We start from the raw sequence: 18,644 nt of genomic DNA, 5'->3' as shown, positions 1-18,644 counted from the left end.
GGAGATGCAGTGTGTCTGAGGAGGCGAACAGATTCCTGTCAGGTGTGTGTGTGTCGGAGTTACTTATTATGTTCTGGACTGTGAATTGTCAGTTCTCCCTGTGCATTGAGGTTTAGATGTTACCTGTCTTTTCCTCCTTAGACAACAGGAAAAGCAAAGTCTTGTTTTTATAGAGCCTTTCATGACCGACAGATATCCCAAACTGCTTTACAATCGATGAAGTACTCATCCCCAATGAAATGTCATCACTGTTTTCATGTAGGAAACATGGCAATATACACACAGCAATATCCTATAACTAGCAAGTTGATAATAGCCAACTGACTTTATTTTTGTTGGTGTCTATGAAGGAATTCATGTTGGCCAGGAAAGCACAATAACTCACCTGGCCCTGTTGTGCCATGGGAGTTTTACATGAAAGGAGGGCAGTTGGAGGAAATTGGGTCCCTTTCTTGTTTTATGGAAGGCTTGCACCATCCTACATCACAGCATCCAGAGAGGGTAGACACCACAGACAGATCCTGACCATACCATCAGATCTGAAACACAGCAAAGTGTAAAGTGCTCTCCTTTCTGAAGAGTCTGGGTGAGGTTGGGAAGAAGTGTGAGTGACTCCAAGTTGGGTAAGACCTTCAATCAGCCATTGAGCCTTATGAATCGCTGACTCTTTCCTACATTCCTGCATTGCTCAAGTGTCATGTCATAGACATAGAGATGTACAGCATGGAAACAGACTCTCCAGCTCAACCCATCCATGCCGACCAGATATCCCAATCCGATCTAGTCCCACCTGCCAGCACCCAACCCATATCCCTCCAAATCCTTCCAATTCATGTGCCCATCCAATTGACTTTTAAATGTTGCAATTGTGCCAGCCTCCACCACTACCTCTGGCAGCTCATTTCATACATTACCCACCCTCTGCGTGAAAAGGTACTCCTTAGGTTCCTTTTATATCTTTCCCCCTCACCCTGAACCTATGCCCTCTAGTTCCGAACTCCCCAACCGAGGGAAAATACTTTGTCTATTACCCACCCTCTGCGTGAAAAGGTACTCCTTAGGTTCCTTTTATATCTTTCCCCTCTCACCCTGAACCTATGCCCTCTAGTTCCGAACTCCCCAACCGAGGGAAAAGACTTTGTCTATTTATCCTATCCATGCCCCTCATAATTTTGTAAACCTCTATAAGGTCATCCCTCAGCTTCCGACGCTCCAGGGAAAACAGCTCCAGCCTGCTCAGCCTCTCCCTGTAGCTCAAATCCTCCAACCCTGGCAACATTCTTGTAAATCTTTTCTGAACCCTTTCAAGTTTCACAACATCTTTCCAACAGGAAGGGAACCAGAATTGCATGCAATATTCCAACAGTGGTCTAACCAATGTTCTGTACAGCCACAACATGACATCCCAACTCCTGTAATCAATACTCTGACCAATAAAAGAAAGCATACCAAACGCCTTCTTCACTATCTTATCTACCTGCAACTTAACTTTCAAGGAGCAATGAAACTGCACTCCAAGGTCTCTTTGTTCAGCAACACTCCTAGGACCTTACCATTAAGTATATAAGTCCTGCTAAGATTTGCTTTCCCAAAATGCAGCACTTTCATTTATCTGAATTAAACTCCATCTCCCACTTCTGTGCCCAAAGGCCCGTCTGGTTAAGATCCTGTTGTAATCTGAGGTTATAGTCTTTGCTGTCCACAACACCTCCAATTTTGGTGTCATCTGCAAACTTACTAACTGTGCCTCTTATGCTCGCATCCAAATCATTTATGTAAATGACAAAAAGTAGAGGACCCAGCACCGATCCTTGTGGCATTCCACTGGTCACAGGCCTCCAGTCTGAAAAACAAACCTCCACCACCATCCTCTGTCTTCTACCTTTGAGCCAGTTCTGTATTCAAATGGCTAGTTCTCCCTTTATTCCGTGAGATCTAACCTTGCTAATCAATCTCCCATGGCGAACCTTGTCGATCGCCTTACTAAAATTCATAAAGATCACATCTACCGCTCTGCCCTCATCAGTCCTCTTTGTTACTTCTTGAAAAAACTCAATCAAGTTTGTGAGACATGATTTCTTGCACACAAAGCAACATTGACTAACCTAATCAGTTTTTGGCTTTTCTAAATACATGTACATCCTGTCCCTCAGGATTCCCTCCGACAACTTGCCCATCACCGAGGTCAGGCTCACTGGTCTGTATTCCCTGGCTTGTCCTTACCACCCTTCTTAAACAGTGGTACCATGTTAGCCAACCTCCAGTCTTCCGGCACCTCACCTGTGACTATCAATGATACAAATATCTCAGCAAGAGGCTCAGCAACCACTTCTCTAGCTTCCCACAGAGTTCTTGGGTACACCTGATCAGGTCTTGGGGATTTATCCACCTTTATGCGTTTCAAGACATCCAGCACTTCTTCCTCTGTAATATGGACATTCTGCAAGGTGTCACCATATATTTCGCTACTTTCTATATCTTCCATATCTTTTTCCACATTAAATACTGATGCAAAATACTCATTTAGTATCTCCCTCATTTTCTGCGGCTCCACACAAAGGCTGCCTTGCTGATCTTTGAGGGAACCTATTCTCTCCCTAGTTATCATTTTGTCCTTAATGTATTTGTAAAAACCCTTTGGATTCTCCTTAACCCTATTTGCCAAAGCAATTTCATATCGCCTTTATGCCCTCCTGATTTCCCTCTTAAACATACTCCTACTGCCTTTATACTCTTCTAAGGATTCACTCAATCTATCCTGTCTATACCTTACAAATGCTTCCTTCTTTTTCTTAACCAAACCCTCAATTTCTTTCGTCATCCACATTCCCTGCACCTACCAGCCTTTCCTTCTTTGTGAGAAGGCCTCCACATGCTCATGTGATCTCCTCAACCACAAGGTGCTACTGCTGTTCAAATTCATTGAAGTCATTTTTGCATTACCAGCCTAATCATACAGCAGAGAAACCATTCAGGTGCAATGTATCAGATTTTTCTCTGTTTCGTTGACTATCCAATAATACCAACATGTTCACACTGAAACATTTCACATGTAAGGTACTTTGGACAATCATCAGGCCAGGTGCACCACCATCAACTTCACCGAAATGACAAACTGCTCCTGTGAGATGTATGACAGATTATTGATGCCCTGCATACACAGTGGATCCATAATATGAAGAAACCATACCTGTATGGAATGTATAACAAATCATTCACAATCATATCGATCATGCCACACACCAGTACTTTCAAACAGTGAGAAAGCCTTTTTGGGTGAGATATTTCCCAGTTCGTTCACAAGCTCATAGACCATCCACACATACCAACGCATTGACATTAGAGGTTCCATTCCAATGTAAGGTGTGTGACAACTGATTCTCATGATCAGGGAGTGTTCACAAACACCAACATATGGTATTTGGTAGATCTTCAAAATGCCTGATTACATCAGAGGAACCACACAAAGAAGTAATCCTCTCAGTGTAAGGTTTACAAGAATGCTTTTGTGGCATCTTCAAACCTCTATGACCCAGAAAATTCACATTGTGGGGCAGCTGTTCAGTTAATGCATTTGTGCAAAGTCTCTCCCTCACTTTCCCAATCTCTGAAAACACCAGCAAATCCACACTGATGACAAGCCATTGAAATGACAGGGCTTTCACCAAACCAGTGTAACTCCTGATTCATCAATACACACACAAAATTAGTTCTGTTATAAATCCTTCCCACAGTTGTCTCTCATTCTGAACAATGAACACACATGGGATATGGCACATTCCCGTTTAATTTCTGCCAGGATTGTTTCACTTCTCCTCTCGCCTGACACTGTCTCCATAAAGACTCAAGACCAGGTCATCTTTTTCTATTTCTCTCACCCCCAGTGTGATATCATCAGCAGATACATCTTGTCCAGCGAGAATCCTGAAGGGACCATTCCCTGTCTGAAATCCTGACCCACTCCTCTATCACTCAGAAAGCATCATTGCTCCTTCAATGTCACCTTCTCATGGAATTGTAGGATGTGTAACAATTGCCTTTTGCATTATCGCTCCTTGTCCAAGACCCCAACTCAGGTTTTATGTGCAACAGTAATTTATTTTTATACCTTTCAATGTTGTGCAATGTATTTACTGCTCAAATTGTCTACCCAACGCTGACTGGGTAGTCACTTTCCAGAACACCTTCACTCAAACTGCAAATATGATCCCAATCTTCCAGTCACTTCACACTGAAATTCACTATCTTGCACTCATTCTTCATGTTTCAACCCTAGGTCTGTAGTTGTGTCCCAGGCAAGCCCAAAACAGTTTGTGGAATAGTCTCAAAATTTATGCTCCAGCACATTACAACCTCTGGACTCAACATTGAATTCAACGACGTCAGATCACGAATCACTCGAATTCTGATTTTTTAAAATATATATTTGATCAACTTCCGAATATTACTAACAACAGAAAATACGAAAATATGATGTTGTTTGAGGGAAAAAGAAGATGTCTTTTGACTTGAACTCATCTGAAAAGTATTCAAGAATAGAAATTTTAAAAATGAGTTGCTACTTGAGATGTCATTGCTGATTCAGTTTCAATTGAACTTTGATTGGATAGAGTTGTTGCCACAGAAATCCACCCATTAATATCGATTGACAATTAACACTCAGGCATTGTTTAAATTATGAACAAGGCAGGTAATATTTGATTCAGCCTGAGTCAACCTGCCTGGTTTACTAAATAGCCCAGACTTTTGATTTAATTCAACTCAAACAAGTTAACTTGGTAGATGTTACCTTTTGCTCACTGGCACTGAGAGCAACACAGGAAATTACAGTCTTCCTCAGATACTGTCAGTATTATAGCTGAAGCAGAATAGGGCTGGGATGGAAGATGAGCAAGATGGACACAATATGGAATATGTGAACCAAAGCAGATTCATTGTTTACAAGAAATGCCAATGCTGGAAATCTGAAACTGAAGTTACTGGAGAAACTGATGAAGAGTTACCAAACTGGAAACATTCACTTGTTTTTTCCTCCACAAATGCTGCCAGACCTGCTGACTTTCACTAACATTTTCTGGGTTTTTTTTTTATTTCAACGTTGAGAATACATCCTTTTTCTCTGTGATTCAGTAACTTAAACAATATTCTGACTGGCTGTTTGATCCCATTCTTTAACTGTTTGAATTTTATCTGGGTCACTGCATAAATACACATGTTTGTACAGATGCTCAAAAACAGAAGAGTAAAACTATTAGCATCTGTCATATGCATCAGGTCACTGGTATTTATTGATTTGAAATTCATATGGAAAAGAAATATTTCACATTCATCATCCATAACAGTAGGAAGCTTCTGGACACAGTGAAGGAAAAGATGATGCATTTCCTTTGCTTCTCTGCCTCTGCAACATATTGACCTATGTCATTCTTGCTTCCTCTCAACCTCCACCAGATTCTACTGGTTTTTAAAATACATCCACAGTCAGAGCATTCGATAGCAAGATGGCTATGTTAAGAACAGTGGGGCTCAACAGTGCTCAATCCAGCCAAATACTACCCATGCGACAGCAGTGAAATATTTTACTTCCATATTGCAGAACCAAGCGATATTATCAATTGTAATAACTGGGTCAAGTACAAAGTAGAAGGGAATGTTTCTGAAACCGAACATCAGGCAGGCTATTCTTATAACCACAGCAACTGTTTGCAATATCTGAGCCTCAGTCCCTGGCAGTAAATGGTAATACAATAATCAGGACACTGATATAGAACTAACCACTGAGTTCATTTAATCACGGATACTTTTATTAATTTTCCAATGGGAACATTAGGCTGAGGTTATTAAGAGATAGCGATGCAGGAAGACCACACAATTGACCATTAGTAATGGGCAGTACTGGTAGTTGACAATGGATTGCTTGTTGCAGCAACTGATGTAAGGACAAAGTCTGTTGTCTGGGGTTTGCAAGTTCTGACAATGGCTGGTACAGTTATTGTCTGACTTTCTGACTTTAAGTTGCTGAGTTCAAGTGCCAACTCTAAGGCACTTATTATCTTCTCTTGCACTATGACACCACCCTTGAACATCAGGCTGTCGTTTCCAGGACTGTTACTGACCTCATCTGCTCTGAATACCTTCCCTTCATAAGCCACAAACCCCATACAGCCCTTATCTAACTTTTCTCACAATTCACAAAGACAATTTCCCTGGCAATTCTATCATTTCAGACTGCTTCTTATTTCTTTAACTTGTTTCTTCATCTTTTAATTTTATTTTTTTCATAACTTGTCCAGTCTCTCCTATGTACTGTCTTGATTCTTCTGTAGCACTTCAACAATTCCCTTTCCACAGGCATTCGTCATCAGGACAGTCTGGGCATTCTCTGCATCTTCCTTGAATGGATGTTTGAACAATTTGCATTCACCTCGCCCTCCTTCAACTGACCCAGCTTGCTCTGTCATTGAACCAAATAAAATGTGCAGCTCTAGTTTTCCGCGTGTGCACCATACTTTTTTTCCATTTCTGTTTTGGTTTTCTCCCAAAACCTTTATTCAGGGGAATTCGTTAGTGAGATGATGGCTGAGAGTTTTATCATAGGACTGTTAATTCAGAGATCCAGGTAATGTTCTGGAGACCTAGGTCTGAATCCTGCCACAGCAGCTGATAGAATTTGAGTATTTTTTTTAAAAAATACTGAATTTAAGAGTCCGTTGTCAATTGTCAGAAAAATACCATTTGATTCACTAATGTCCTTCAGGGAAGGAAACTGCTATCTTTACCTGATGTGGCCAACATGAGACTCCAAAACTACAACAATGTGCTTCACTCTTAACTGCTCTATGAAATGGGCAATACACTGTAAATGCCATCATCCTGTGGCTGGATGAAAACAACATTGTTGACTGTATCAGTACTATTTCCTGTTTCTACCTGGAACTAGGAACTAACATCACTACCGCTTCCATATTTCGCCATTTTCTGAACTTCACCTGGTCCATCTCTGATTCATCTCTTCCTTTCTTTGCCATCTCTATATCAATTTCTGGAAAGAGACTGGTTGATAATAATCATTAAGATCCCACGGAATCCCACAGCTATTTTGATTACACTTGTCCACACCAAGTTTCCTTCAGGACTCCATTCCATTTTTATGTTTCTCTATCTCCATGGCTTGTGGTTCCATGGTTCCAACTTCATCAATGACACCTCAAACATTTCTTCCTTTCTGCAACAAAACACTGCATCATCTCTCCATTTCACCCCCCACACCCATGCCCCCAAAGCTGTCACTGGCATTCGCAAGGACCTTGGTATATCTGACTCATATTCTGTTTTTCTGCCCTCACCTCATCCCCACCATCTTAGAACCACAATGAAGTTCCGTTTTATCAATTTTGCCAATTTATCAAGGAATGTTTGACAAAAATCTAATCTAAGTTAAATAAGGTAAGTGTGTTCTTGCTTGAATTCTGGTTTAAAGATGTTAGTATAGTATTTTACAGTACTGTAAAAGTTCTCCAGTGCTCATAAATGGGAAAGGATGGTAGCACGGGATATGGGAAATGCGAAGAAGTGGATGAGGCTAAAAGATAAGCAGAGGAAAAATGCAGCAGTAAGTTTAAATTGGAAAATGCAGCATCTGCAGTTTTCACTTTCTCCTCATTTAATAGAATGTCAATTGGGTGTTAATATGCATTTTTGTGAAAGCGAAGTTTAGATGTTAATAGCAAAATGATAGCTTTCTCTTGATGATGTTTGTTATCATTTTTTAAAAGAGAACATAGTTTGACAATGTTCCCAAGCACTGGGAACATACGTGGAGACTAAGTAAAGAACTTCCAGATAACTCGATAAGATCACACGAGAGTAAAAAAAATGTTGTGCTACTGGGATAATGTATAATGTGCAAGTGTATATAGGAAACTTGTTAAGCACAGTTTCAGTTCAAAAGTTGGAAAACATTGCATTGTCAGTAATGTGCAAAATAGGAACCGATAAAGCTGTGGATGCTGTAAATTAGAAGCAAAAACAGAAATTGCCCGAAAAGCATAGGAGATCTGACGGCGTCTGTGGAGAGAAATCAGAATTAATCTTTTGTGTGGAGTGTTCCTTTCTCATAACTCAAGTTAACTCTGAATTGTCTCCATAGATGCTGCTAAACCTGCTGAGTTTTTCCAGCAATTTATGTTTTTGCTTCAATCATGTGTACCTACGTCACAAAGAGCATGGCGGGAAATGGTTATTGTTGCCAGTAAAGTGAGATAACATCTTTAAAATCAGGAAAGCATTCTGAGCACGACAGAGAAACTGACCTAAAAACAATCAGGATCGAGTTAAACACATTGACATCTCCTGAAGTGAATATAATTGAAGAAAAAAAAATTCAGCAACTAAGAACCTAGGAGCAAGAGCATTTCGTCAGATGTATCCTCAAGATGGATGCAGATGAACGGATAGCTGGAGTTTGTTTTTGAGTCCATGCATGACGTTAATTTAATGTACAGCTGGAGGGCTTGAGAATGTGAAATCAAATGAAAGAACATTATCAGAGTCAATATTATTCAAAGATTACAGATAATAGACAATGATGAAAATTTTGGATTGAAGAATCTGAAATTTTTAAAAATGTAGATGTGGTGTTGGACTGGGGTGGACAAAGGTAAAAAAATCACACAACACGAAGTTATAGTCCAACAGGTTTATTTGGAAGCACTAGCTTCTGAAACGCTACTCTTTCATCAGGTAGCTGTACATCAGGCTCATAAGACATATAATTTGCTCTAAATTAAACCAAATAAACCTGGTGGACTATAACCTGGTATTGTGCGATATTTTTAGGATATTTGCATTCAAAGGTTGAAGAGAAAGTCACTGGTTAGCTCAGCAGCTCAATAGCCGGCTAAGAATATGACAATTTTCTTCTGAGAAGGGTCCATGGACCCAAAACGTTAACTCTGATTTTTCTCCACAGATGCTGCAACACTTGCTGAGCTTTTATAGCAATTTCTGCTTTGATGTAAGACTATGGCAATTCAACACACATCTCTGTCTCAAGCTGGTTGCAGTGCTGTAGTGAAGGTCAGCGCGAGCTGGAAGAACAGGACTTCATTTCAGTTGGGATCCTCCAGCCTTCTGGACTCAATATTAAATTCAACAACATTATGACGCAAACTCTCCCATGTCCTTACCTCAACCCTTCATGCCAGGCCTTGTTATCATATGGTCTACTTTTGCACACGATCTATTGTTAGACACTAACAGTCCCCATTAATAGTTATTCACGCTCCTAGCCAAATCATTATCTACTCCTTTGTCTGTCCAACTGTTCTTTCTGTAATCCCTCTTATCATTTCCCCCTTAACCCTTGCCCACACCCAATCTTCTGCATGGAAACTGACATTTTCTTACTTACTATCAGCTCTGAGAAAGGGTCACTTGAACACAAAGCTTAATTCTGATTTCCCCCCACGCATGCTGCCAGACTGCTTTTCCAGCAATTTGTGTTTTGTTTCTTTCGAATCAACATTGTCACTGGATCCCTAAATCTTAGTTAACTCAGAGAGTCTTCTGGTTTTCCTTTATGAGTACTTGTTCAGATTCTCTGCCACTTCTCATTTTCCTGACATGAATTCATCTATCTCAGGTGTCAATGGACTAATATTTGTCTTTAGCAATTGTATTTCATCCATAGAGAAGATTTTGCAACCTGTTTTACTTCCATTCTATGATATATTCAGATTCTGCATTCATTTTCCTTGAGTTTGTTTATTGTATTCTGAAGTTCTACCAATCCTCAGATTTCTTTTCTCTTTTGTCACTTTCTAAACTTCCTCCAATGATCAGATGCTCTCTTTACCGTGGGCGGCACGGTGGCACAGTGGTTAGCACTGTTGCCTCACAGCGCCAGAGACCTGGGTTCAATTCCCGCCTCAGGCGACTGACTGTGTGGAGTTTGCACATTCTCCCCGTGTCTGCGTGGGTTTCCTCCGGGTGCTCCGGTTTCCTCCCACAGTCCAAAGATGTGCAGGGTCAGGTGAATTGGCCATGCTAAATTGCCTGTAGTGTTAGGTAAGGGGTAAATGTAGGGGTATGGGTGGGTTGCGCTTCGGCGGGTCGGTGTGGACTTGTTGGGCCGAAGGGCCTGTTTCCACATTGTAATGTAATCTAATCTAATTTACCTCCCCCAGTTGCTACAATTTGCTTATTTGGGGGGCTTTTTTGACTATTGAGATTTCATGTACTTTGAAATGAAATCAACTATTTTAATAAGAGCTGGGTTTCCATCAACCAATGAATATTGTTTCCATCTACCACGGCAAAGTTCTTCCTCATAACTTTATCATCTGCTCTGTTAGACTTAAGACTCTAGTGTTATATTGATTAATTTTTTTTCAAATTTAATGGAAAATTCACTTAAACTTCATAAGAAATTTCTTAATTGCGTGTTTATCGTTCCAGACTAAAATAGACTGTGCCTTAATTTATCCTTCAACATGTTTGCTCCAGAAGTGACCTCAAACTCATTGCAGAAATTCTTCCTACGCAGCATCATTGCTCTTTTGATTAATTCTATCTGTATGCACACTGACATCATCCAAAATTAGGTGATAACTCTTTCCACATCACCTCCAATTTACAGATGTTTACTGTGTCCTGGGTTATGATGATTGTTTGGCTCAAATGAGAATGAATGAAAGCTCACAACAAAGCAAAAATTACAACAAACGTAGTTCGAGTTACAAGAAACAAAACAAATGCTTTGAGAGATACCAAACAGTTTCGTGGGCAGCAAGAGTAGTGATACAGACAAATCATAATTTACCAATTCAGAATTTCAATAAATTCAAACTGATGGTTTCATTATTTTAAGGTGGCATTAGTGTATCAGCACAATTAAGCTCGTCGGAAGAGTTGAGTAACTCGTTAAAATTTGCATTAACATATTTTTGTGAAGCACATAGAACCCGCACAATATCTGATCTGTGTTTGAATCCAGCTTCAGACGACTCTCTGTGTGGAGGATGAATGTTCTCCCCTTGTCTGTGTGGGCTTCCTCCCACAATCCAAAGGTATGTAGGTTAGGTGAATTGGCCATCTTAAATTGTCTGTAGTGTCAGGGGAACTAAGGGAAAAAGTCTGGGTAAGTTACTCTTTGGAGGGTCAGTGTAGTCTTGCTGGGCTGAATGGCCTGTTTCCACACTGTAGAGATTTTAAGTAATCTGAGAGACCTGCTTGTTCCCTTGCCCGTCTTATACATATAAAATGCTTTTGTATTCTCTTTAATATTACCCAGCAGTGATTTTTTTTTTTCATGTACATCTCTATGACTCCATCTCCTCTTTACTCTCCAAATTTAATCTTAATAGAGACCCTGAACTTTCTACGCTCCTTTGGGGCATGCATCCTTTTGACCTTCTGTACCTGGCATACATTCCTTTATTAATCCTCATACAATCCATTGACACCCAGGGTTCTCCGCACTTGTTGGAACATGATGGCTCTACACTCTCATTCCTACCCTTTTACATGTCTCCCGTGGTTGCAAATGCATTTTCCTTTTTTTGGTGTTTGGTCCCTGTCCACGAGTGACATTTTGTCTTGTCATTTTGAAATCGCTTTACATTGATTCAGAATCTTCATTTCATGTCGACCCTTGTCTTATCCATAGTTAACTTAAATCCAATTGAAATTGTGTTTGCTGTTACCAAAACACTCCCCAGTGACAATTTGACTTAAAATTAGGAGAGCATTGCACCTCTATTGTACCAGTGTGTATGTGTTGGTTTAAAAAAGCTCTTCTGGACACATTTCAGGAATTCTGCTCCAGCTAAACATTTCACAATTTATCAATTCCAGTTAATTTTGGGGAAATTGGTATGTCCACCTTTCTTTTGCACTTCGAGTCATGGAGACATAGAGATGTACAACACCAAAACACCTTAATTAATCTAGTCCCATATGTAAGAACTTGACCCATATCCCTCTAAACCCTGCCTATTCATGTATCCATCCAGATGCCATTTAAATGTTATAATTGTACCAGCCTTCACCACTTCCAATGGCAGTTCGTTTCATGCACACATAACCTTCTGCATGAAAAAGTTGCCCTTCAGGTCGCTTTTAAACTTTTCCTGTCTCACCCTAAACTCATAACTCTAGGCCAACCATGGACTCCCCCAACCCAGGGAAAAGACATGTCTATTTACCCAATCTGTGCCCCTCATGATTTTATACACATCTATAAGGTCAACTTCAGCCTCTGACGCTCCAGGGAAAACATCCCCAAGCCTATTCAGCCTCTCTCTGTAACTCAAATCCTCTAACCCTGGCAACATCCTTGTAGATCTTTTCTGAACCCTGTCAAGTTTTACAACATCCTTCTCTGAGATTTGGTGACATATTTGTCTTTCAATCATTTCCATTTCATTTTGATATCTACATTATACCAGTAATGTGATTGGTCACTTCATTGTTTTTAATTCTGCCGCAAGGTCTCATTTCAGGAAACCCCAAAGATGTCCTACCTGACTGCAGTAATCAACATCTTGATGAAAATTCCAGCACCATGTCTTTTTCTGCATAATTTTCGGAAGTCCTGCAATGTTTCCAATCGACGCTCAAGTACCACAACCAACATTCGAGCTGATGACATTTGAAATATGTACAGATGTGACCATCCAGTCTATCAGAACAACTTAAGATTATCCACATTTTACAAGTCGTGAAACACAAGGGTCTGAGCTCCCTGCCACCGACACTTAAACTGAATTCACTTCTGTGAATTTTGCTCTCCTTCCTTTACCCTGCAGTTAACTCATTCCTGTAGAGCACATATCATGGAATTCCCCTTCAACATATCAAAAGAAAAGCAAAAGCTTGAATTAAGAACACGCAAGCAAGACAAAAAGTGTAGGGAAGCCAAATACAAACACAAAATAAAGTTGAACAGCTTTGTTACTTTTTAAGATTCTCACATTAAAAATGTGTTCCACTAATGAGCACCAGCAGATTGAACATTTCGAAACGATTCCTGGTCTGATACTTGTTTCACCTCCGACTTTGAGGCTTGAACTGTATCAATGTTGCTCCAACATTCGCTTCAAAATTTGGGGAAGTTGTTTTCCCAATTAAAGCTCTGATTAAGAAAAGGCAATTATATTCCACTTGACTGATACTGTCAAAAAGGGAATGTATCGCCTATCACTCCCACATACACATTCAATGTGTATTTACCCTGTTTCGTTGCCTTACCAGGATTACTGACAGCAGCAGGAATTGAGATATAAGTCTGATCTATCTGGTAAATTACATGGTATGTCATTGTTTTTGTTCCACACAGGACACTGACCATATAAAGAACGATTTACACCGAGGATGTCTTATTTGTACCAGAGGACTATCCATAGAGACAGCCACCATGGCAATTAGAACAGAGCTTTTCATAACACTCCATTGCATAAACTGAATGGACAAACCGTATTTCTGTCGAGTTCAATGTTCTCATTAACGGGTCGACCCAAACAAACACCATTGTTCTAGAACAAATTCAGTTTCATTCCTTGAAATAATCGTGGTTTCATTCGAAAGTCCCATTAAATATGTGTTTGTCGTTGATGTACTGAATACTGTGTCACAATGTGACGAACAAAAAGCATTGGTACTGAGGTGGTGAACAATCTGAGTAAGGTTAGCCCTGGGGTTGATTTCGATTAACTCTCTCATTAACTAATCCCTGTCATTGATATAATGAAGAATCTCACTAACATTAGATTTCGCGTTTCGTTGATGAAATGTGTCAATAAGAATGGTCGCGCTTTTGACTTCGGAAAACTTGTTTTGGTGTTGACTTGATTGACATCCTCAGTAACAACAGCTCCTGTGTCAATTTCTAACCAATTTTGTCAACAATGGGCGAGCTGTTAAAGTGATGAAAATTATTCCTTGTGGAAAACAGAAGAAGGAAGGAGAGAGAAAATGTCAGGGAAACTCAATTTAATGGCTCCAATGCAGACGACGGGAATTGATAACTCATTTCTTTCAGTTTTCCTTTTCGGATTCCTGCTCGCTCTCTTCTGTTGACATAGGTTGTTTGGATATTAATACTTGCTTTCATTCGTTGAATGAGATTTCGTCCTTTCATTCGCTTTGAAGATGTTTTATTCTTGTTTCAATAGGGGACTTGCACAGGAAGCTAAGTGAATCACAGTTCGTTGTAACTGGAGACTGTTTCATGCTTTCTTTAATAGGGACTTGCGGAGAAAGCTGTGTAGAACACATTTCTATGTTACTGGTACCTCACTCAGGAGGCAGCCATGCACATTGATTTGTTTTTTTAGAATCTATCTTTGCAGGCTCAGTCTATTCCTGCGACAATGGTCACATGCATTGATGGTTACCTGTCAGAAGACAACGAAAAGGTTGCCGTCAAACACATTTTCCTTCGTTATGAATCTATCAGCTTTTTGAGTGTCTGCTTTTGCTCTCACTGCTCCTGCAAACACGTACAACTGGATAAAATTCTGAACGTGCACCGCTGCAATCACTGTAATAATTTGCTTGCACAGTATCCCGGTTTAAATCAGTATCTTTATTTCTTAGTCCACAGTCCAAAATAAGGAAACTCAAATGACGCGGTACTTTATATTAGCATACTGGAAAAACACTTGACAAAACTCAACCAATTCAGTTGCAATTATTCTGTGGCGTTTGTTGTTAAACTGGATGTATCCATTAGATCCTTCATAAACCACATAAAACAAAATGGAGGAACGGAAACAAATTCATACCAGTTCCACTATGAGAAAATTGCATCCACAGGGTTGCCAATGCTTCATTTGTTTCTCAATCTGATTTATTTATCAGTTCTAGCAAGTATCATTGTCATCAAATTCTGAAGAGATATTCACCGTTATTTCACCAATTAAGTAATACTGTATTAATGTCGGGTCATACAATTTCGCTTTAAAATACCGCATCTACATTGCCGATACCTTTCTATACCTTTTCCATACTTGAAATATGCAACTCTATAGTTCCTTTAGTTTAAAATGCAGTAAGAAAAGTGAAGAACATATAAACATACACACCAATTAAAGTATATATTTGCGCAACTGCAGTATGCGGATTTCTATTAAAATAAAAATCTGGCCAAAATGACTTTGTACAAACAAGAGCAGTTTATCAAGGACATACTGTAGGACTAGTGTAAATATTGGAGAGAGTTTCAAATGTGAAGGCCGCATTTGGAATTCTGGCTGCTAAAGTTTCCCATTCTTAATGCAAAATGGAAAATTAGGAGACCTTTCCGAATGTAACCGTGGTGTTAATGTGATGAACTGTCTCAATAACAATGACCCCATTACTGATCTGCTAAACAGAGACAATGACAATCGTCTTCGTGTTGATGTGATGAACAATCTCAGCGAGAATAGCCCTGGCGTTCAGAGTTTTCTTTTAGACTTTCAGTATTTTTCCCCTCGTTTTTTTGGACGAAGCAGTTTAAGAATTATCAAAAAGCCACTGTAAGGTATAACATTTTAAATTGTATACTTACCAGAGAGCTAGTTGGTTGTAGTTAACAAATAAATACAAAAAGATTTCGGGTGGTTTGCATTTGTCAGGCCATTTGGCACTTACCTAAAGGATTGATGGTTTGTAATTGCCCAAAGAGGGCGTACTTGTTTCTCGCCTCGAAATCAGTATTGTCTGGATTATTCCTGGGATCACGCACTCATGAGTATCACAACAGGAGAGGAGAGAGGATGAGTGCGTGGCGGGTGAGCTGGTGCAAGAGGATTCGCATTTTGGACCATTGTGATCTTTTCCAGCGTGCAGGTGACCTGCATAAGGGGTCCTTAAATTGGAAGGTGGGTGTGGGGCAACATCCTGGTGGGGAGATTTGCTACTCAGAAGGCTTTAAACTAGTAAGAGATGAGATAGAGATGGTGGGAATTCCAAATAGATACTGACAAAAGAGATAAGTGTCAGGCTAGTACAGTACATAAGTGGGAGCAAGTTAAATTGTCAAGGCAGGCAAGAGCACGGCAGAGTAGCAGGCAAGACGGATAAATTAAACTCCATTTATTTCAAAGCAAGAGACCTGACACGCAAGGCAGAGGAACTAACTGCACGGTTGGAAATATGGATCTGGGATACAGTAGCTATTCGAGAAATGGGACAGACAGCTTAATGTTCCACGGTATAGCTACATACAAAAGATCGAAAGGGAGGAAAGACCAGCGGAGGGGCGTGGCGCTTTTTGAGTAGGAATAAAATTACTCTGTACTTTGGGGAGAATATTCCTGGAAAAACATCCAGTGAAGTTATTTGCACAGAACTGAGAAATTAAAAATGGAAGACATCCTAATTGGAATTGGACTAGGCCATCCAACAGTCAGCAGAAAATTGAGAAGCAAATTTGTCAGGAGATCTCTGATATTTTTAAGAGAAGTAGAGTTGTAATGGTAGCAGATTTTAACTTTAAAACATAGACTCGGAATTCCATTATGGTAACGACTTGAAAGGAGAGGAATGTTTAAGTGTGTACAAGAAAGCTTTCTTAATCAGGCGTGGTAAACATACTAGAGAAGAAGCAAACTTCACCTTCTGTTCAGAAATAAGGCAGGACAAATTACTGAGGTATGAATAGGAGAGCACTTTGGGCCAAGTGGTCATAATTCTATTGATTGTAAAATGGTTGCCGATAAGAATAGCCCTTATCTAAAACTTTAAGTTCTCAAATGGAGTACGGCCAGTTTTGATGGCATTCAGCAACAACTTTCAAAGCTTGACTCGGCGAGGCTACTCGTGGGTAAAGGGATGGTTGGGACTCTGGAGACCTTTCAAATGAGGTAATGAGTGTTTGGAGATTGGGTGTCCCTGTTAGAATGCGGGCAATGCTTGCAGGTGTAGGGATTGCTGGGTGAGGAGGGAAACTGGGGCACTGGTCAAGAAAAAGAAGGCATATGTCAAGGATATTCAGCTGGAATCGAGTGGGTGTTCCAGAGGTGTATAAGGGCAGTATGAAATATTTAAGAGGAAAGTCAAGAAGGCAAATAGGTTTAAGGAGAATCCAAAGATATTTTGCAAATATATTAAGGGCAAAGGAGCAACTAGGCAGAAACTAGGGCCGCTTAAAAATCAGCAAAACCTTCTAAGTGTGGGAAGACAGGAGGTGGGTAAGGTGCTAAATGGAAATTATGTGTCGATATTTACTGTGGTGAAGGGCAGTTCGGGAACTTGGGGAAATAAACAGTGATGTCTTTAAAACAACCCATATGAACGAGGAGGAGGGCTGGATGGCTTGAAACGCTAGTACATAGATAGACCCATAGACCCAAATAAAGTGATTCCCAGAGCTTTGTTGGGAAACTAGGTAAGAAATTGTTGGGTCCCTTCCTCGGATATTTGCATTATCAACAGCCAGGGGTGAGGTGCCAGAGGACTGAACATTGGCTAATGTGAGGGAACTATGGACCAGTAAGCCTTATGTCAGTGGTGGAGGGATAGGATTTACATGCATTTGGAAAGACAAGGACTGATTAGAGATCATCAAAATGACTGCGTACAAGGAACATAATGTTTGTTTTGAAGAAGTGACTGAGAAGACTGATGAAGGCAGAGTGATAGACTTTGTTAATATAAACGTCAGCAAGGCGTTCAACAAGATTCTGCAATGTCAGAACAAATTGGACACAGAGGCAGCTAGCCAATGGATAAAATAAAAATTGAAAGTAGGAGACAGAGGTTGGTGGTGCAGGTTTGTTATTTTTCGGACTGGAGGCCTGTGACCAGCAGTGTGCCGCAAGGGGCGGTGTTGGTTCCAATGCTATCCCTCATATATGTGAATGTGAAATGGACAGTATGTTCAATAAGTTTGCAGAATACACCAAAATGGACAGTGAAGAATGTCAGCTGAGAGTACAATGGGATCTGCATCAGATGATCTTTGTATTCTCTCAGCCAGATGTGAGGTTCCAGAAGGCTGGAGAATGTCCAATGTTTTCATTCATTTGAGAAAGGCCACAGCGATAATTCAACAAATCCTAGGCCAGTGAGCTTTGCATCAGTCATAGGGAAACATTTGGAGAAGGTTCTTAGGGATAGGATTTACTTACATTTCGGAAAGCAGGGACTTAATAGAGATACTCTGCTTAGACTTTTTGCAGAGCATGTCTTGTTTCACCAATGTGATGGACTTGTTTTAAGGAAGTAATGAAGATGATTGATGAGGTAACGGCAGTGGATGCTGTCTACAAGGACCTTGCTAAAACCTTTGACAAAGTCCCCCATTGTAGGCTGGCGCAGAAAACGAAGTCATATGGGATCCACAGTAAGTTAGTAAAGTTGGATACAATGTTGATTTGGTCATAGAAGAAAGAAAGTAGTTATGGAGGGTTTTTTTTTGCTGAATGTCTGCAATCTTTGGAGTTCCACAATCTTTGGATCAGTGCTGGGAACTCTTTTGTTTGGAACTTGTGTAGATGATTTCTGTGAATTTGTCTGTGGTCCATCCAGTAAGTTTTTTTTTTATACCACACAAAAATTGGTTGAGTTGTAAGAAATGACGAAGGTTCTCATGGAATGTGGTAGGTTGTAAAATCAGTTGGAAAGTTGAGCTGAGAAATGACAGATCGAGTTTAATC

Source organism: Chiloscyllium plagiosum, chromosome 37 (genome assembly GCF_004010195.1).
Source record: "Chiloscyllium plagiosum isolate BGI_BamShark_2017 chromosome 37, ASM401019v2, whole genome shotgun sequence".
Lineage (NCBI taxonomy): Eukaryota > Metazoa > Chordata > Chondrichthyes > Orectolobiformes > Hemiscylliidae > Chiloscyllium > Chiloscyllium plagiosum.
The sequence above is the reverse complement of the archived record's forward strand: the minus strand, read 5'-3'. Positions refer to the sequence as shown.